Below are 18,447 nucleotides of genomic sequence, written 5' to 3'. Positions count from 1 at the left end.
CTGTCACTAATCAAAGTCTGCAACTTTTTTTAAAGTAGTATAGGATATTTGTCTATCATAACTCAAGCTGGATAATTGTCAGGATTGCAAGAAAAACTGAAATTTACTTGTGATAAACTCCTGAATGGCAAAGCTCTGTGTGTCTGATGCATTCAGCAGAAAGGTCAGGCAGGCAGCAAAAGCCAATTATTTTCCTAAGGTTTGGCTGATATTGATTTTTATACCTGAGGTTGTGTAGTGGGTGGTCCATGAATATCTACAGAATTCATTTTCATCTGGGTTCTAATGTGGCAGAGCAAATATAGAAATAAAACTGTCAACCTACAATATACAAGAATATTTCTTAAAAATAGAGAAATGTTAAGGGGTTTCCTTCCCAAAAGGACTCATTAGAAATCAGAGTGAGAGCCAGAAAACAGAATCAAGACATGGAATTTTTAGATCATAGAAACTACTTATACATTACTATGGGATAAGTTCCCTTTCTTTTAGGTTGTCTGATATACCTGTAAGTCATAAAAGATGTGCATAGCTATAACACATGTGAAAGAATCATCCAAACACTCTTCTCCTTAAAGCATAAGAAAATTAACACAATACTGCAAAAGAGAACAACTCTCTTGCAGATCATCTATGTTATCCAATCTCCGACTCCAATGTCGTAGATTCATTATAAATGAGACAAGAAACATGATGTTTATATCCAGAATTTATTCAGCTAACAATAGAGGAAGGTTTAGAATCAGTTCAGCATAGTTTTGTGGACAATGTACTGTGTGTGTGTGTTTTCATTCATCTGTCTGTGCATATGGGTATTGGTGTATGCATGCAAGTAAGCATTAGTGTTTGTCTCTGTGTGTGGGTGTGTGCTGTGAGAAAAAGAAACAAATATATGTCCTAGACAAATAAATGGTTTACTAGGTGTGAATCACTTTTCAGTTGCTTAACTAACTGCTTCTAGGGAGTAGAACATTCTCTGCTACTTTAGAAAACTTTTTTTTCAATCTTGCTAATTATTATAAAGGAATCAAATAAAATAAAGAAGACAAAAGGAAAACAGAAAATATTTATGGAAATAAAATGTTAATTATTAACAGAAATTGTGTTTCTAATTTTTCCTTGGTGTGTGACCTTATTCAGAACTTTATAGTCCTTGGAAAAACCTACATGAGATCATGCTACCATATAATATTTATCTCTATAAGGTGATGTGTAAAACAGTTAAGAGCATACACTGCAACACATGGTTTCATAATCTTCAACCTAATAAAGGCTGGACCATAGTTATGTAGTCCAAACACTCTAGGCTTCAGTTTTTTTTTTTGTTTGTTTGTTTTTGTTTTTTACCAGCAAAATAGATATATTAATGATACCTATCTTATATTGCTGTTTTGAGGAACAATGACTGGAACAAAGTAAGTGTTTTTTTTTTTTTTTTTTAATTATTCTATACTTAAATGGAAACTTGGGGCTTTTAAATTCTTTTAATTCTTCAAAAGTTTTATTTAAAACATGATACATTATTTCAGTTCAGTTCAGTCACTCATCTTGTCTGACTCTTTGCAACCCCATGGACCGCAGCATACCAGGCTTCCTTGTCCATCACCAACTCCCACAGGATGCTCAAACTCATATCCATTGAGTTGGTAATGCCATCCAATAATCTCATTCTCTGTTGTGCCCTTCTCCTCCTGCCTTAAATCTTTCCCAGCATCCGGATCTTTTCCAAAGAGTCATTTCTTCATATCAGGTGGTCAAAGTATTGGAGCTTCTGCTTTAGCATAAGTCCTTCCAATGAATATTTAGGACTGATATTCTTTAGAATTGACAGTTTTAATCTCCTTGCAATCCAAGGGACTCTCAAGAGTTTTCTCCAACACCACAGTTCAAAAGCATCAATTATTCAGCATTCAGCTTTCTTTATGGTCAAACTCTCATTTGCCCTCACATAATAATTTACCCCACTTAATATTGTCACCCTGCTTATTTAACTTAAATGCAGAGTACATCATGAGAAACACTGGGCTGGAAGAAGCACAAGCTGGAATCAAGATTGCTGGGAGAAATGTCAATAACCTGATTTGCAGATGACACCACCCTTATGGCAGAAAGTGAAGAGGAACTAAAAAGCCTCCTGATGAAAGTGAAAGTGGAGAGTGAAAAAGTGGGCTTAAACCTCAACATTCAGAAAACAAAGATCATGGCATCCGTGCCATCACTTCATGGGAAATAGATGGGGAAACAGTGGAAACAGTGTCAGACTTTATTTTTGAGGGCTCCAAAATCACTGCAGATGGTGACTACAGCCATGAAATTAAAAGGCGCTTACTCCTTGGAAGGAAAGTTATGACCAACCTAGATAGCATATTCAAAAGCAGAGACATTACTTTGCCAACAAAGGTCCGTCTAGTCAAGGCTATGGTTTTTCCTGTGGTCATGTATGGATGTGAGAGCTGGACTGTGAAGAAAGCTGAGCACCAAAGAATTGACGCTTTTGAACTGTGGTGTTGGAGAAGACTCTTGAGAGTCCCTTGGTCTCCAAGGAGATCCAACCAGTCCATTCTGAAGGAGATCAGCCCTGGGATTTCTTTGGAAGGAATGATGCTAAAGCTGAAACTCCAGTACTTTGGCCACCTCATGCAAAAAGTTGACTCATTGGAAAAGACTCTGATGCTGGGAGGGATTGGGGGCAGGAGGAGAAGGGGACGACAGAGGATGAGATGGCTGGATGGCATCACTGACTCGATGGACGTGAGTCTGAGTGAACTCCAGGAGTTGGTGATGGACAGGGAGGCCTGGCGTGCGGCGATTCATGGGGTCACAAAGAGTCGGACACGACTGAGCGAGTGAACTGAACTGAATAATGAATATTTACCCCACTTAATAATGAATCATTTACCTATACTTAATAATGAAAATAGCAATAAGGAAATATTCTCCTTGTCCTTTGCATATAAAAGTGCAAATAATTGAGAAATATTTAAAGCAGATCCTAAAATTAAGTTCAACTATTTACTTAATGCAAGTTTTAATAAACAAAATATAATTTTCCTTGGTGCTTGAAACTTAGATTTTATGGAAATATTCTTTTTGCACCAACTTAAATGATTCCAATATGTGTCTCTTTATGCTGATTAATATTAAGAGAAATCAAGTTTTTGTCACCTAATAGCCCATTGAATTTATTTTTTTTTGTCTGTATCAGTTTCTTCTGCCATATTTCCATAAGATATAATAGAGAGATATAATAAAATCTATAAATTAAATTTAGAGAACAGGCAGAACTGATGGCAAGCCAGTTGTGCACAGTGAATGTGTTTAAATAATTTTATAAACTCAAATTTGTAGTTTTGATCAACACTTCTATATTAAATACTTGTATACATTGAGACATTTAAGGAAAGTTTTTACATGTATTCTAAGCTTTATAAACAAATGATTTAAGCATTTTCAAATATTTTTGATTAGTAATTAAATTTTAAAAACTCCTTTGCTTATACAAGAAATGCAGTTTTTAAAGAGTTGTCTTTAACCTTGGACTTGAATCTCCAAAGTTAAAAACAAACAAACAAAAACAACTCTCAAATATTGTCTTTTTATTCATGAGTTATCAGGAAACAACAGTTAGAACCGGACATGGAACAACGGACTGGTTCCAAATAGGAAAAGGAGTACGTCAAGGCTGTATATTGTCACCCTACTTATTTAACTTATATGCAGAGGACATCATGAGAAACGTTGGGCTGGAAGAAGCACAAGCTGGAATCAAGATTGCCGGGAGAAATTTCAGTAACCTCAGATATGCAGATGACACCACCCTTATGGCAGAAAGTGAAGAGGAACTAAAAAGCCTCTTGATGAAAGGGAAAGAGGACAGTGAAAAAGTTGGCTTAAAGCTCAACATTCAGAAAACTGAGGTCATGGCATCTGGTCCCATCACTTCATGGGAAATAAATGGGGAAACAGTGGAAACAGTGTCAGATTTTATTTTGGGGGGGCTCCAAAATCACTTCAGATGGTGATTGCAGCCATGAAATTAAAAGACGCTTACTCCTTGGAAGGAAAATTATAACCAACCTAGATAGTATATTGAAAAGCAGAGATATTACTTTGCTAACAAAGGTCTGTCTAGTCAAGGCTATGGCTTTTCCAGTGGTCATGTATGGATGTGAGAGTTGGACTGTGAAGAAAGCTGAGCACCAAAGAATGGGTGCTTTTGAACTTGTGGTGTTGGAGAAGACTGTTTAGAGTCCCTTGGACTGCAAGGAGATCCAACCAGTCCATCCTAAAGGAGACGAGTCCTGTGTGTTCATTGGAAAGACTGATGTTGAGGCTGAAACTCCAATACTTTGACCTCCTCATGCGAAGGGTTGACTCATTGGAAAATACCCTCATGCTGGGATGGATTAATGGGAGGAGGAAAAGGGGACAAAAGAGAATAAGATGGCTGGATGGCATCACCAAATCCATGCACATGAGTTTGGGTGAACTCCAGGAGTTGGTGATGCACAGGGAGCCCTGGTGTGCTGCGACTCATGGGGTCACAAAGAGTCAGACACAACTGAGTGACTGAACTGAACTGAATTGACAAACTAGAACTTGTGGGTCAAATCCAACTTCATGCTTGTTTTTGGAAAAAAAAAAAATTGTATAGAATCAACTTCATTCATTTGTTAACATTTATTTCTATGATTGCTTCTATGCTCTATCTGAAGAATAATAGAAACAGTTTGGTCTAAAATATTTACTATCAGGCCCTTTGTGGAAAATATCAAGAATGCAGTACTTTTTTTAACTTACCTCAAACTAGCATAATTTAGTACAATTTACCATAATTTCCCTCTGTGTTCTTATGTACACACACATGCATCCTAAGTTACTTCAGTCATGTCCTACTCTACAACCCCATGGACCACCAGGCCTCTGTGGTCCATGAGATTCTCCAAGAAAGAATACTGGAGTGGGTTGCCAATTTCTTCTTCAGGGGAATCTTCCTGACCCAGGGATCAAACCCTGGTCTCTTAAGTCTCCTGCATTGGCAAGTGGGTTCTTTACCAATAGTGCCACCTGGGAATCCCATATCATCCTAAATAGTGTATCCAAATACACATTTTTCTCTCATCTATTATGCAAAATACACATGTCATCTGTTACTTTGCGCTTATTCAATGGCTTTCCATGGATTGTGTAACAAAGTTTAGATACTTTGCCTTTGTCCAAAGGATCCATATGGTTTGGCTCTTTTCAACAGCCCAGTTTCATCTTGCCTCTGCTACTTTCTTGTCTGGGCTTCTTTGCACATACTGCCCTTTTCTACCACTTCTGCATTTTTATATCTTCTTTAGTTAACTTCTCTTTACTCTGTAGATTGCAGATCTTTCTTTAATCATCAGTCTGGTAAGCATACTCATAGCACAGTTTATCTTTTTAGTAGCCTTTAACCAAAATTGCTGTTAGGTGCTATATATTTTATGATGGTATAAAGCACATTAATCCTGGTAAAATTAAATTACATGAGGGCAGATAACCTTTTCTGCTTGTCTCATTTTTACATATTCAATACTTAGTATTGTGAGGTACACCAGACTGCTAAAATAAAGATGTACTGAAAAGAGAAATAGATCCTGTTTCAGTTTTACAAACTTATATCCCAAACAATAAAACAGTCTGATAATTTAAAAAATGATACAGATAATCAAAATGAATCATTCTTAAAACTTTCACAGGGAGAAGTAAACTTGAGTATGCATTTGAGAATATCTAAATATATAAATTCCACCTTATTTCAGATGAGTAAAACTAACTGAAACCTGTTTTACACAATTAAAAGAAGGATAATAATAATAATTCAAAATCCTGATTTCCCTCCCCTGAGAAAGGGAAAATAATTACATCAGATTGCTTAATATAGAATTATCTCATTATACATTATAAATTCTATAAGCAAATGGAATGTTATGCAATCCAACTGCTATTTCCCACATTTCTTTAGACATGGTCTTTTGATAGGTCTTTAAGCTAGAAGATGATGTCAGAAATTCCCAAGATAAGGTGGTAAATATAAATTGGAAATCAGAATTTCTAAAATTACCAGTAGCAGTTGAGGGAGGAAGGAGGTACTCATGGTTAACCTTTAAAAATGCCTTCTGGCTCTGAGAGTGTATGAAAGTTTGAGGAAGTTACCAAGGTGCCTTGGTAACCAGGTCCCAACCTACATGTGTCACAGTCTAACTAACCCTCAGTGTGGCAAAAGTTTAGCAAATAAAATCCTGAGAAACTTCACCAATATATCATTTAATCTGAAAAGGAATAAAAGAAACCTATTTAAAATGGAAAGAAGCTGAAACTAGAAATATCATGAGGGGGTCACAGAACCCACCCCTGCTGATCTGAAAGGGCATGAACAGCTTTCCCCACTGGGAATTCTTCCAGCAAGCCCCCAGACTTGCCCATGCTATCCAGGATGTCATAGATAGCTCCTCCCACCAGGAAACCCATCAGCAGGTGCAAGGAGCTTTCATATCATTCCAGGAGCACACAAAGATTTCTTAACACTAGGAAATCTGTCAGTGGGTGCTGGGACCTGCTCCACTGTACTGGAGAGTGCAGATAGCTGCCCCCACTAGGGAATTCTCCCAGAGATGAAGGCTGAAACCACATCCGAGCCCCAGGGACTATGTGACTAAGACAGAAGAGCTAAAACCTCTCCATGTAGAATCATGAACTGCAGAGTTACACCTCTGATGACAGCTTCATAAATTCAGTACTAGCTAAACATCTGAAAGGATAACAGATGCTCTTGAAGCTGGGATGAGTCTGACTTTCACAGCTGTGGGCTCTGCAAGCACAAATACATGGGGGTAGGGCCAGACCAACTGTGGGGAAAACTGAGTCCTGTCCTTATGGGCAGGGTCATGCACAGTAAATTTTTAATCCAATTTTCTGTTGATGGGCGGGGCTGTGCTCCCTCCCTGTTGTTTGACCTGAGACCAAACTATGATAGGGGTAACGAAGATAATGGTGACCTCCTTCAAAAAGGCCCATGCATGCACTGCTTCATTTAGTGCCACCAACCCTAGCAGGCCACTGCTGACCCACACCTCCACTGGAGACTGCTGAACACTCACAGGCAAGTCTGAGTCAGTCTCTTGTGGGGTCACCGTTCCTTTTTCCTGGGTCCTTGTGTGCTCAAGGTTTTATTTGTACCCTCCAAGATTATGTTTCCCCAATCCTGTGTAAGTTCTGTAATCAAATCCTGCTGGCCTCCAAAGTCAAATTCCCTGGGGGTTCTCAGTCCCCTTGGCAGATCCCCAGGTTGAGAAATCTGTTATGGGTCCTAGAACTTTCTTAACAGTAAGAGAATTTCTTTTGGATAATTGTTCTGCAGTTTGTGGGTCATCTGCTCAGTGGCTCTATGCTGGGGTTAATGGTGACCTCCTCCAAGAGGGCTTATGCCACAGGCTCTGTGATCCAGGACTCCTGCATTCAGAGCCCCTGCCCCTGTAACAGGCCACTGCTTACATGTACCTCAACAGGAGACATTCAAACACAGGTCTGGCTCAGTCTCTGTCGGTTCTCTGGGTCCTGCTGTGCACAAGGTTTTATTTGAGCCTTCCAAGCATCTCTGGCTGGTATGGAGTCTGATTCTAAATGTGATTTTGCCCCTCCTACCATCTTGCTGGGGCCTGTCCTTTGCCTTGAACATGGGGTAAATTTTTTTTGTGGGATCCAACATTCTTCTGTTGATGGTTGCTCAGCTGTGAGTCACAATTTTGCAGTTCTCTCAGGAGAAGATGAGCACAAGTTCTTCTACTCTGCCATCTTGTGAATTAAAGATCTAGTGAGCATACCCCGCCCATCAGACCAAGACCCAGTTCCCCATCCCCACCCCCTGCTCAGATCCCTCATCAGGAAGCCTCCATAAGTCTCTTAACCTTATCCATCAGAGGGCAGACAGAATTAAAACCATAATCACAAAAAACCAATCAAACTGATCATATGGACCACAGCTTTGTCTAACTCAATGAAACTATGATCCATGCAGTATAGGGCCACCAAAGAGAGATAGGTCATGGTGGAGAGTTCTAACAAAACGTGGTTCACTAAAGAAAGGAATGGCAAACCACTTCAACATTTTTGCCTTGAGAACCCCATGAACAGTATGAAAAGGCAAAATGATATGATACTGAAAGATGAGCTCCCCAAGTGGTAGGTATCCAATATGCTTCTGGAGAAGAGTGGAGAAATGACACAAGAACGAATGGAGAGATGGAGCCAAAGCAAAAACAACACCTAGTTGTGAACATGATTGGTGATGAAAGCAAAGCCTGATGCTGTAAAAAGCAAAATTACATAAGACTCTGGAATGTTAGGTCCATGAATCAAGGCAAATTGGAAGTGGTCACACAGGACATGGCAAATGTGAGCATCGATAATTTAGGAATCAGTGAACTAAAATGGACTGGAATGGGCGAATTTAATTCCGATGACCATTGCATCTACTACTGTGGGCAAGAATACCTTAGAAGAAATGGAGTAGCCCTCATAGTCAACAAAAGAGTCTGAAAAGCAGTATTTGGGTGCAATTTCAAAAATGACAGAATGGTCTCTGTTCGTTTCCAAGACAAACTATTCAATATCAGAGTAATCCAAGTCTATGCCCTGACCAGTAATGCTTAAGAAGCTGAAGTTGAGTGATTCTACGTAGAACTAAAAGACCTTCTAGAACTATCACCAAAAAAAAGATGTATTTTCCATCATAGGGTACTGGAATGCAACAGTAGGAAGTCAAGAGATGCCTGGAGTAACAGGCAAATTTGGCCTTGCTTGGAGTATACAAAATTGAACAGTGCAAAGGCTAACAGAGCTTTGCCAAGAGCACTCACTGGCCATAACAAACACTTTCTTCCAACACAAGAGAAGACTGTACACATGGACATCACCAGATGGTCAATCATGAAATCAGACTGATTATATAATTTGCAGACAAAGGTGGAAAAGCTCTATACAGTCAGCAAAAACAAGACCACAAGCTGTCTGTGGCTCAGATCGTGAACTCCTTATTGCTAAATTCAGACTTAAATTGAAGACAGTAGGGAAAATCACTATAGCATTCAGGTATGACATAAATCAAATCCCTTACAATTATACAGTGTAAGTAAGAAATAGACTCAAGGGATAAGATCTGATAGACAGAGTGCCTGAAGAACTATGGATGGAGGTTTGTGATATTCTACAGGAAGCAGTGATCAAGACCATCACCAAGAAAAAGAAATTCAAAAAGGCAAAAAGTTTGCCGAGGAGGCCTTACAAATAGCTGAGAAAAGAAGAGAAGCTAAAGACAAAACAGAGAAGGAATGATGTACCCATTTGAATGCAGAGTTCCCAAGAATAGCAAGGAGAGATAAGAAAGCCTTCTTCAGTGATCAATGCAAAGAAATAGAGGAAAACAACAGAATGGGAAAGACTAAAGGTCTCTTCAACAAAATTAGAGATACCAAGAGAAGATTTCATGAAAAGATGGGCACAATAAAGGAAAGAAACGATATGGATCTAACTGAAACAGAAGATATTAAGAAGATGTAACAAGAATAAATGGAAGAATTATACAAAAAAGATCTTCATGACTCAGATAACCATGATTGTGTGACAATTCACCTAGAGCCAGACATCCTGGAGTGTGAAATCAAATGGGCCTCAGAAAGCCTCGCTATGAACACAACTAGTGGAGATGATGGAATTCCAGTTGGCCAACTTCAAATCCTAAAAGTTGATGCTATACAAGTGCTGAAGTCAATATGCCAGCAAATTTGGAAAATTCAGCAGTTGTCACAGAACTGGGATAGATCATTTTTTATTCCAATCCTAAAGAATGGCAATGTCAAAGAATGTTCAAACTACCACACAACTGCACTCATCTCACACTCTAGTAAAGTAATGCTCAAAATTCTCCAAGTCAGGCTTCATCAGTATGTAAGTCATGAACTTCCAGATGTTCAAGTTGGATTTAGAAAAGGCAAGGGAACCTGAAATCAAATTGCCAACACCTACTGGATCACAGAAAAAGCAATAGAGTTCCAGTAAAACATCTACTTCTACTTTATTGACTATGCTAAAACCTTGGACTTTGTGGATGACAACAAACAATGGAAAATTCTTCAAGAGATGATAATACCAGACCATCTTACCTGCCTCTTGAGAAAGAAGCAATAATTAGAACTGGGCATAGAACAATAGACTGGTTCCAAATTGGAAAAGGAGTACATCAAAGCTTGTATATTATCACCTTGCTTATTTAACTTATATGTCAAGTACATCATGAGAAATGCCAGACTGGATGAAGCACAAGCTGAAATCAAGACTGCTAGAAGAAAAATTCATAACTTCAGATACACAGGTGACACCACCATTATGGCAGAAAGCAAAGAAGAACTGAAGAGGCTCTTGGTGAAACTGAAGGAGGAGACTGAAAAATCTGGTTTAACTCAGCATTCAAAAAACTAAGATCATGGCATCTGGTCCCATCACTTCATGGCAAATAGATGGGGGGGGGGGGAAGGAACCAGTGAGAGACTTTCTTTCTTGGGCTCCAAGATCACTGCAGATGGTGACTGCAGCCTTGAAATTAAAAGATGCTTGCTCCTTAGCAGAAAAGTTATAACTAAGTTAGACTGCATATTAGAGAAGCAAAGATATTACTTTGACTACAAACTTCCATCTATCAAAACTATGGTTTTTTCAGTAGTCATGTATGGATGTGAGAGTTGGAATATAAACAAAGTTGAGCTCCAAAGAATTGATGCTTTTGAACTGTGGTGTTGTAAAAGACTCTTGAGATTCCCTTGGACTGCAAGAAGATCAAGTCAGTCAATCCAAAAGGAAATCAGTCCTGAATATTCTTTTGAATGACTGATGTTGAAGTTGAAACACCAATACTTGGCCACCTGTTTTGAAAAACTGACTCGTTGGAAAAGACCCTGGTGCTGGGAAAAATTGAACTCAGGAGGAGAAGGGACCTACCCAGGATGAGATGGTTGCATAGCATCACTGACTCAATGGACATGAGTTTGACCAGGTTCTGGAGGTTGATGATGGACAGGGAATCCTGGCGTGCTGCAGTCCATGGAGCTGCACAGAGTCAGACACGACTGAGCGACTGAATTGTCTGAGTGCCAGACCAGAGTTTGAACTTCCTCCATAGCTCCTACAGTGGTCTAGTTGCATTACTACTGCAATATTGTGATCTAAGCTCAGTGAACCAGCAGCTTGGTAAAAAAAATACAAGTATCAAGAGTCACCTAAGGATCAATTGCAAATATACCCACAGTTAAGGCAGGACCAAGAGCAGTGATGGTGCAGGAGCACAGTGGCTGCAGTGGTGCAGGAGTGCAGAGGCTGCAGCAGTGCAGGAGCATGGCCGAGAGGAGCTACCCCACGTCCAGGGTAAGGATCAGCAGCTTTGCTTTGCTGGAGCAACCATGAAGAGATACACCACGTCCAAGGTAAGAGAAACCCAAGTAAGACAGTAGGCTCTGAGAGAGGGCATCAGAAGGCAGACAGAATGAAACCACAATCACAGACAACTAGCCAATCTGACCACACAGACCACAGCCTTATCTAACTCAATGAAACTAAGCCATGCTGTGTGGGGCCACTCAAGATGGACAGATCATGGTGGAGAGAGCTGACAAAATATGGTCCACTGGAGAAGGGAATGGCAAACCACTTCAGTATTCTTGCCTTGAGAACCCCATGAACAGTATGAACAGGAAAGAAGGTAGGATACTGAAAGATGAACTCCCCAGATCAGTAGGTGCCCAATAAGCTACTGGAGATCAGTGAGGAAATAACTCCAGAAAGAATGAAGGGATGGAGCCAAAGCAAAAACAACACCCAGCTGTAGATGGGACTGGTGATAGAAGCAAGTTTCAAAGCTGTAAAGAGCAATATTTCATAGGAACCTGGAATGTTAGGTCCATGAATCAAGGCAAATTGGAAGTGGTCAATCAGGAGATTTCAAGAGTGAACGTTGACATTCTAGGAATCAGCGAGCTAAGATGGACTGGAATGGGTGAATCTAACTCAGATGACCATTATATCTACTACTGTGGGCAGGAATCCCTTAGAAGAAATGGAATAGCCATCATAGTCAACAAAAGAGTCTGAAATGCAGTACTTGGATGCAATCTCCAAAATAACAGAATGATCTCTGTTTGTTTCCAAGGCAAACCATTCAATATCATGATAATCCAAGTCTATGCCCCAACCAGATGATGATGAAGAATCTGAAGTTGAACGGTTCTATGAAGACCTACAAGACCTTCTAGAACTAACACCCCCAAAAGATGTCCATTTCATTATAGGGGACTGGAATGCAAAAATATGAAGTCAAGAAACACCTGGAGTTAAAAAAAGAAAAGAAAAGAAACACCTGGAGTAACAGGCAAATTTGGCCTTGGAGTACAGAATGAAGCAGGGCAAAGGCTAAGAATTCCACCAAGAGAATGCACTGGTCATAGCAAACACCCTTTTCCAACAACACACGAGAAGACTCCATATGGACATCACCCCATGGTCAACACCGAAATCAGATTGATTATATCCTTTGCAGCCAAAGATGGAGAACCTCTATACAGTCAGCAAAAACAAGATCAGGAGCTGACTGTGGCTCATATCATCCACTTCTTATTGCCAAATTCAGACTGAATTGAAGAAAGTGGGGAAAACCACTAGACCATTCAGGTATGACCTAAACCAAATCCCTTTTGCAATGGAAGTGAGAAATAGATTTAAAGGACTAGATATGATAGACAGAGTGCCTGATGAACTATGGATGGAGGTTCATGATTTGTACAGGAGACAGGAATCAAGACCATTCCCAAGAAAAAGAAATGCAAAAAAGCAAAATGATTGTCTGAGGAGGCCTTACAAATAGCTGTGAAAAGAAGAGAAGCAAAAAGCAAAGGAGAAAAGGAGAGATATACTAATTTGCACAGTAAAGGGAACCATAAACAAGATGAAAACACAGTTCTCAGAATGGGAGAAAATATTTGCAAATGGAGCAACTGATAAGGGGTTAATCTTCAAAATATACAAAGAGGTCATGCAGCTCAACATAAAAAACAAACAAATAACCCAAGAATGGCATTGAAACATCATATCATATCATATAAGATATCATATCATATCATCATATCATATAATATCATATCATATCATATAAGAAATGAATCGCCAGTCCAGGTTCAATGCAGGATATAGGAAGCTTGAAGCTGGTGCACTGGGATGACCCAGAGGGATGGTATGGGGAGGGAGGTGGGAGGGGGGTTCAGGATTGGGAACACGTGTACACCCGTGGCAGATTCATGGTGATGTATGGCAAAACCAATACAATATTGTAAAGTAAAAATAAAATAAAATTAAATTAAATTTAAAAAAATTGGAGAAAATCTAATTGGACATATTTTCAAAGAAGATATAAATAGTGTCAAAAGGTGTTCAACATTACTAATTATTAGAGAAATGCAAATTAAAACAGTGAGGTATCACTTTACACAAGTTAGTATGGCCACCATCAAAAAATGTAATAACAATAAGTGCTGGACAGGATGTAAACAAAAGGGAACCATCCTACCATGTTGGTGAGATTGTAAACTGGTAAAGCTTCTATGGAGAACAGTATGGGGCTGGGGGGTCCTTAGAACTAAAGAAAACTAAAAATAGACCTACCATTGACCAAGCAATCTCACCTTTAGGCGTTATCTGGAGAAAACCATAATTCAAAAGGATGCATGAATGCTGATGTTAACTGCAGCAGTATTTACAAAAACTAAGACATGAAAACAACCTAAATGTCCACCAATAGATGAATGGATAAAGATGATGTAGTACATATATAGAATGGAACATTACTCAGCCATAAAAATGAATGAAATTGTGCCATTTGTGTAGACGTATGGACCAAGACACTGTCATCAGAGTGAAGTCAGAAAGAGAAAACCTAATACTGTATATCGCTTATATGTGGAATCTAGAAAAATGGCACAGATGAACTTGTTAGCAAAGCAGAAATAGAGTTACATGTGTAAAGAATAAACTTATGGATGCCAAGGAGGGGAAAGGCATTGAGATGAACTGGGAGGTTGAGATTGATATATTTTCACTACCATCTTTAAAATAGAGCTTCCCAGGTGGCACAGTAGTAAAGATTCTGCCTGCTGATGCAGGAGACACATGAGACACAAGCTCTATTTCTGGATAAGGAAGATCCCTTGGAGAAGGAAATAGAAGTGCAGTACAATATTCTGGCCTGAAGAATCCCATGGACATCAGTAGCCTGATGGACTACTGTCCACAGGATCATAAAGAGTTGGACACAACAAAGCACAGCACATTTTCATACACATAGGCTTTAAAACAGATAACTAATGAGCATACTGGGCACCTACTGATCTGAGGAGCTTATCTTTCAGTGACATATCTTTTTGACATTTCACACTGTTCATAGGTTCTAAAGGCAAGAATACAGAAGTGGTTTGCCATTGCCTTCTCCAGTGGACCATGTTTTGTCAAAACTATCGGCCATGAACTGTTTGTCTTGGGTTGTCCTACATGGCATGGCTCATAGTTTCATTGAGTTAGACAAGGCTATGATCCATGTGATTACTTGAATTGAAGAAAGTAGGGAAAATCAGTAGACCATTCAGATATGACCTTAAAAAATGCCTTATATACAGTGGAAGTGACAAATAGATTTAAAGGATTAGATAGACAGAATGCCTGAAGAACTATGGATGAAGGTTCATGAGGTTGTACAGGAGGAAGTGATCAAGACCACCCCCAAAGAAGAAATGCAAAAGGGCAAAATGATTGTCTGAGGAGGCCTTACAAAGAGCTGAGAAAAGAAGAGAAACTAAAGGCAAAGGAGAAAAGGAAAGATATATACATCTGAAAGCAGAGTTCCAAAGAATAACAAGGAGAGATAAGAAAGCCTTCCTCAGTGATAAATGAAAAGAAATAGAGGAATACAATAGAATGGGAAAGGCTAGAGATCTCTTCAAGAAAATTAGAGATACCAAGGAAACTTTTCATACGAAGATGGGCACAATAAAGGACAGAAATGGTATAGACCTAACAAAAGCAGATGATATTAAGAACAGGTGACAAGAATACACAGAAGAACAATACAAAACAGATCTTAATGGCCCAGATAACCATGATGTTTAGATGAGTAGATGAGTACTGTCTAGGTGATGACTAGGTGTACTGTCACGATGTCTAAGGGAGTAGATCACTCACCTAGAGTCAGACATCTTCAAATGTGAAGTCAAGTGGGCCTTAGGAAGCATCACTTTGAACAAAGTTAGTGGAGGTTATGGAAGTCAAGTTCAGCTATTTCAAATCCTAAAAGATGATGCTGTGAAAGTGCTGTACTCAATATGCCAGCAAATTTGGAAAACTTAGCAATGGCCACAGGATGGGAAAAGGTCAGTGTTCATTCTAATCCCAAAGAAAGACAATGCCAAAGAATGCTCAAATTGGCCCACAATTTCACTCATCTCACACGCTAGCAAAGCAATACTCAATTTTCTCCAAGCCAGCCTTCAACAGTACATGAACTGAGAACTTCCACATGTTCAAGGTCCATTTAGAAAAGGCACAGGAGCAAGAGATCAAATTGCCAATATGTGTTGAATCATAGAAAAAGCAAGAAAGTTCCAGATAAATATCTATTTCTGCTTTACTGACTATGCTACAACTTTTGACTGTGTGGATGACAACAGTGGAAAATTCTTCAAGAGATTGGAATACCAGACCACCTTACCTACCCCCTGAGAAATCTGTATGCAGTTCAAGAAGAAACAGTTAGAACCGGACATGGGACAAGGGACTGGTTCCAACTTGGAAAAGGAGTATGTCAAGGCCATATAAAGTCTCCCTGCTTATTTAACTTATATGCAGTGTACATCATGCAAAATGCCGGGCTAGATAAAGCACAAGCTGAAATCAAGATTCCCAGGAGAAATATCAGCAATGTCAGATATGCAGATGACACCACCCTTATGGCAGAAACTGAAGAGAAATGAAAGAGTCTCTTGATTAAGGTGAAAGAGGACAGTGAATAAGCTGGCTTAAAACTCAATATTGAAAATAATGAAGATCATGGCATCTTCTCCCATCACTTCATGGAAAATAGAAAGGGAAACAATGAAAATAGTGACAGAATTTCTTTTCTTATCACTGCAGATTGTGACTGCAGTCATAAAATTAAAAGACACGTGATCCTTGGAAGAAAATCTATGACCAATCTAGACAGCATATTAAAAATCAGAGACATTACTTTGCCAAGAAATGCCTGTCTAGTCAAAGCTACAGTTTTTCCAGTAGTCATGATATGGATGTGAAAACTGGACCATATATAGAAACTGAGTGCCAAGGAATTAATGCTTTTGAACTGTAGTGCTGAAGAAGACTCTTGAGATTCCACTGGATTGCAAGGAGATAAAAGCAGTCAATCCTAAATTGAATCATTCCTGAATATTTATTGGAAGGACTGATACTGAAGCTGAAACTCCAATACGTTGGCCACCTGATGTGAAGAACTGAATCATTGGGAAAAAAAAAAAAAAAAAAACTCTGATGCTGGAAAAGATCAAAGGCAGAAGGTGAAGGAGATGAGAGGATGAGATGGTTGGATGGCATAACTGACTCAATGGAAATGAATTTGAGCAAGCTCCGGGAGGTGGTGATGGACAGGGAAGACTAGTGAGCTGCAGTCCATAAGGTCACAAAGAATTGGACATAACTGAGACACTGACAGTGAAAGTGAGAAATAGATTTAAAGGACTAGATCTGATAGACAGAAAGCCTGAGGAACTATAGTTGGAGGTTCATGACATTGTACAGTACACAGGGATCAAGACCATCCACAAGAAAAAGAAATGCAAACACAGAAAAATGGCTGTCTGAGGAGGCCTTACAAATAGCTGTGAAAAGAAGAGAAGTGAAAAGCAAAGGAGAGAAGGAAAGATATACCCATATGAATGCAGAGTTCCAAAGAATAGCAAGGAGAGATAAGAAAGCCTTCCTCAGCAATCAGTGCAAAGAAATAGAGGAATACAATAGAATAGGAAAAACTAGAGATTTCTTCAAGAAAATTAGACATACCAAGGGAACATTTCATGTAAAGATGGACTTGATAAAGGACAGAAATAGTATGGACCTAACAGAAGCAGAAGATATTAAGAAGAGGTGGCAAGAATACACAGAAGAACTATACAAAATAGATCTTCATGACACATATAATCATGATGGTGTGATCACTCACCTAGAGCCAGACATCCTGGAATGTGAAGTCAAGTGGGCCTTAGGAAGTATCACTATGAACAAAGCTAGTGGAGGTGATGGAATTCCAGTTGAGATATTTCAAATCCTAAAAGATGATGCTGTGAAAGTGCTGCACTAAATATGACAGCAAATTTGGAAAACCCAGCAGTGGCCACAGGACTGGAAAAGGTCAATTTTCATTGTAATCCCAAAGAAAGGTAATGCCAAAGAATGCTCAAACTACCACACAATTGCACTCATCTCACACGCTAGTAAAGTAATGCTCAAAATTCTCCAAGCCAGGCTTCAGCAATACGTGAACCGTGAACTTCCAGATGTTCAAGCTGGTTTTAGAAAAGGCAGAGGAACCAGAGATCAAATTGCAAACATCCTCTGGATCATGGAAAAAGCAAGAGAGTTCCAGGAAAACATCTATTTCTTCTTTATTGACTATGCCAAATCACAATAAACTGTGGAAAATTCTGAAAGTGATGGGAATACCAGACCACCTGACCTGACTCTTGAGAAACCTATACGCAGGTCAGGAAACAAAAATTAGAACTGGACATGGAACAGACTGGGTCCAAATAGGAAAAGGAGTATGTCAAGGCTCTATATTGTCACCTGCTAACTTCTAAGCAGAGTACATCAAGAGAAACACTGGGATGGAGGAAGCACAAGCTGGATCAAGAATGCCAGGAGAAATATCAATAACCTCAGATATGCAGATGACATACACTTATGACAGAAAGTGAGAAGAACTAAAGAGCCTCTTGATAAAAGTGAAAGAGGAGAGTGAAAAAGTTGGCTTAAAGCTCAACATTCAGAAAAAGAAGATCATGGCATCTGGTCCCATCGTTTCAAGGCAAATAGATGGAAAAACAGTGGAAACAGTGTCAGACTTTATTTTGGGGGGGCTCCAAAATCACTGCAGTTGATGACTGCAGCCATTAAATCAGAAGACGCTTACTCCTTTGAAGGAAAATTATGACCAACCTAGATAGCATATTAAAAAGCATAGACATTACCTTGTCAGCAAAGGTCCATCTAGTCAAGGCTATGGTTTTTCCTGTGGTCATGTACGGATGTGAGAATTGGACTATCAAGAAAACTGAGCGCTGA

General features: G+C 39.3%; 1 pseudogene; it reads left to right on the top strand.

The window, feature by feature from the left end:
* Positions 1 to 11,349: 11,349 nt before the first annotated feature.
* Positions 11,350 to 18,447, top strand: part of LOC139186157 (tigger transposable element-derived protein 1-like) — a 163,344-nt pseudogene continuing 156,246 nt past the window's right edge.

The sequence above is a fragment of the Bos indicus genome, chromosome 12 (genome assembly GCF_029378745.1).
Source record: "Bos indicus isolate NIAB-ARS_2022 breed Sahiwal x Tharparkar chromosome 12, NIAB-ARS_B.indTharparkar_mat_pri_1.0, whole genome shotgun sequence".
Lineage (NCBI taxonomy): Eukaryota > Metazoa > Chordata > Mammalia > Artiodactyla > Bovidae > Bos > Bos indicus.
This window is presented reverse-complemented; position numbering and strand designations above follow the sequence as displayed.